Below are 4375 nucleotides of genomic sequence, written 5' to 3' on the forward strand. Positions count from 1 at the left end.
CTACGTCACGAGTCAATATTTGATTTAAGTATAGGTACCTATGCGCGGCAAAAAGGTGCGAATTGTCTTCACTTTTAAACACATCGTAATCCACAGATATAAGAACTTTACATTGAATATTATGCGAAGTTACTTAAAAGTCATTCTTGATTTTTTTTACTTAGGTACCAACTTATTTCTGTTTCTGTCTGTTTTATTAAAATCACATTTTATTAAGTTAAATAGTTCAAACATTAAGTCAAGGTACTATTAAGAAACATTTTTTGTTGTGATCATAAGGACATGTAAATAACATCATTGATTTGCATTGGTTATTGGAGTTTGGAGAGCAGAGACCGCCAGGGAACAAAGCGATCGGCGCCTGCGCATATAAATGTCTACTTCGCACCACACTTCGGTATTAATTTCAATAAAGTGCGGTAATGTTACTCATCGGATCGGAATTACTTACATTAGTAGCACTTATCTGTAATGTCTGGTCACACTTAATGGAATTTTCTCATAATACTTAATCAAATTATTACAGTTAAAGTTCGATAAGTAGGTACTACTGTCATGTTATTATACTTGGGGCTAATACCTACATATAATCTAAATAAATATAAAGATTATACATGTATAATGTACCTGACAGATGCGTTGTCTAAGCATAACTATAAACTAATAAATTCAAAATACATCCATCCATACCCAAGTCCGAGCTGTTCATAACAAGTTCGGTATATTAATTAATAATATTGCCCAATTTTCCTAAAGAATTCATATAAAGGTATCATATCGCCCATTACCATTGACGACCTCGATCCCCCCGTCCCGGGTTCGATCCCCGGTCGGGTCAAGATGGAAAATGATCTTTTTCTGATTGGCCCGGGTCTTGGATGTTTATCTATATATGTATTTGTTATAAAATATAGTATCGTTGAGTTAGTATCCCATAACACAAGTCTCGAACTTACTTTGGGGCTAGCTCAATCTGTGTGATTTGTCCTAATATATCTAATATATTTACCTTTGGTATAAAAAGGGGGTTCGATAAACATTTGATTTGACCCTAATATCTATTAAGTATTACCTGGTTTCGATCTTCCGGTTGGTATCAAAAATACAGGTGCCGAACTTCGCAAGGGATAAATGCCGAGCTATGCAACGTTTCCTGTATTCCTGTGATGTTCAAAGCAACACACACCTGATTAATTTCTGTCCACTATTTTCCATTGGAGGCGGAATGCAAAGAGTTACGAAGCCGATACTGACGTGATATCTTTCTATCTTTCACTATTTAATTTTTGCTGCTTGGAAAACCATTCGAAAATAATAATAATAATGAATCTTCCTAGTAAAGTATTTCAATACGGAAAACTGATATGTAGGTAAATATCGTACATAGGTACGACATTGTTGCTAATTGTTAGTTCTATGTTATTTAGAACCCTTATTCTAATGACCTTATGATTTATAATTATTATGATTAAAATATAGTCATTAGCGCCGTAATTTTTTTAATATACGTATAAGACCTACATTTGTTAGACGTCCTTGGATAAAAGGCTGCGGTGAAGTTTGTTGCGCCGCTTATTCTTCACCTGCGTTTTGGAAGTCGACAGTAGACTTAGTTTAAGTAATTTTTTGACGTCAATAAGTTTTGTGTATCATCCTAAATTGATTAAAGAATTTTCAATTTGAATTTGAAATTTTATTCAAAACTTCAAGATGATGAGAAGTATTTAGATACAAGTTAACAGTACCTACATGCAACACAACGATTATATAATAAAGATCCGTTGGTCTTTTTTATTTATTATTCGAAACTGTCAACTGTCGAATAATAAATAATAACCGCATCATCTCTCCAAATCATGAGCCTTCAATGCATCCCTTTTACTTGCAATGGAAGCCAGAAAAAAAAGAAAAAGATTCATAAAATATAGATTTAATAGCAGCTTCCTTAGTCATTTAATCGGCCCTTATTTAGCTAATATGTAGATATTAGCTGCTTAAAACTCCGAGAGGAAAGCAGATTACACAGATTACGTTTTAGGGTACTCATCAGTCAGATCAGTACCGAATAACACAAAAATGCGATAGTAGATACCTATCAATCATATATACCTATAAATAACTAAAATGTTTTTCACTGTTGTCTAGCCATGTTGCCTAGCTCTGCCGCTTGTTAAATGGTTCGCAACACACTACGAAGATATACCACGGGTCATGGAAACAAAACACGACATGATGTATACTTTAGGTGTGATCCGGATGTTGAGGAATTGGTATCGCATGTCTTATATTCACTCAAAAAAGAACGACCCGAACGAACGATAACCGACATTTAAATATGAGAGTGAAGAACTTCCCTGTGTTGATCATCGTTTAAAAATAATAGTAAATTAACATAAGACACAAATTAATATGTAGGTATTAATTGATATTTTCAATAACAAAATAGATATGATTTTGTATTTTTATATTGCATGAAAGGGCAACAATCTTTTTCATTTACCATCCTTTATATAGGTATACCTACGCGCACACAAGAATTCTGTCCTGATTTGTTAGTTTTTACAAGTAAGTATAGATGAGTCGTATCCACTTTTAGTTCTCCAGTCTTCACTAATAGGGATGACAATATTAAAACTGTATGTGCACTTTTAAAAACTGAAACCCCTAGGAGTGGAAGAACTGGAATACAGGCTTTTATTGTAACAGTGTAGGTAGTCGTCAAAGTCAAGTCAAATGCCTTTAGGCGACTTAAATAAAATCAGACACGAGTGTTAACACACTGGTAAAGAAAAAGCACCAGTCCCCCCACAAAAATAAAACTAATTGTTACTGTGTTTATTAGTAGTGTATTCTAACTATTAGATTATTAGATTACCTTGTTTATTGTTGAGAGAAAATAAATACGAAAATAAAGCGTAAACAGATTTTAAAATTAGGTTATAGTATTGAGGGAATAGGAGGTAGACGATGTAGTTAAAAATTTTCGGTTAAGATAAGACTATTCATATTATAAATATACTAAGTTGGTAAATTTTACACTTAAGATGATAAATCGTTCATCGTCGTCGACCTATAGATATATCATAACAAGCACCTATATATACGTGGGCGGCGCGGCGGCGCAGCGCAGCGTGGCAGTGTTAATTAAAACCATTTGAAACATTTGAAGATAAAAAAATAACTTCAACCAAGACGTATAATATCCTATATTTAATTGTGTGAATTTTAACAACATTAAAATAAACACAACTGTTCGAATCGATAAAACTGATTAGGTCGGGGAAATCGCAAAAAAATCTTGATCTTGATTGAATTATTGAAAACAAGCGGGACCGGAAACTCCTTTTCAAAAAAGGTACGAAAATGACGAAAACGAAGGCTCGACATAATATTGGTATAAATAGAACGAAACGAGGTCTTTACGTTGCCTATAATTGCATTCGTTGCCATACTGAGGCCCTCTATTACCTTGATTTGCGTTCCGTGTCGGCCCGATCAAAACAGAAGATTAATTTATCTTTATATGATTTGATGATAGTTGCGTGGCAAATCATAAAATGTTAACATACTTTCCGGTCCATGGAGATTACTTTGGAAATGTAGGAAAATTATTAGAATAAATACACAACCTATGTAGGTATAATATACGTTAAAGTGCTAGACAACTTTATTTAGTTACCTACATATTTACTGTGGTGCATTCCTACCAAGCCTTGATAAAAGAAAGACCTTAGGAACATGGTAGTTAAGAAATTGATCACCATACTTATAATCCTGGCGCCGTCGTTTTACGAGAAGATCCACTACCAACTAAACTGAAAAAAGGCCACAATAAAAAAGGGAGCTAATTTCGGGAAGAATATTTGTCGGATACTGGAATATTTAAACATATTTTGCGAATGATTGGCAATTTGGAAATGAAATGGGGTTGTGAGTGTTAGCAGTAATGACGTGCTGTGACGCGTTTTAGCGAATTTGGTTTTTGTAGTAAGTAGGTAACTACTACTACTGTAATAAGGTATAATACATATACTCCACATGAGTATGTTCGTGATTCGTATCTAAGTATCTGATTGGTGTAATTAGTTTTGATAGAACACCTCTTCCGGTAAACCGCAGAAAGTCATACCACCAAATCAACAGCCATGAGGAGTAAATATCGCAATTTGGAATGAGAAGAAAATGTTCGATCAATTGCTTAATGTTTTATAAATTTAGGTACATGTTAATGAAAATATATATACTTTAAGATACAGATATCTAAAAATTGTTGCCCAATCTAGATAATGAGATGAGCGATATAACACGTTTTTTAAGATATGTGTAGGGTACAATAGCCCTTATCGCGGCGACTGTGTGACGTTTGAACCTTGCG

The sequence above is a fragment of the Plodia interpunctella genome, chromosome 6 (assembly GCF_027563975.2).
Source record: "Plodia interpunctella isolate USDA-ARS_2022_Savannah chromosome 6, ilPloInte3.2, whole genome shotgun sequence".
NCBI classification, from domain to species: domain Eukaryota; kingdom Metazoa; phylum Arthropoda; class Insecta; order Lepidoptera; family Pyralidae; genus Plodia; species Plodia interpunctella.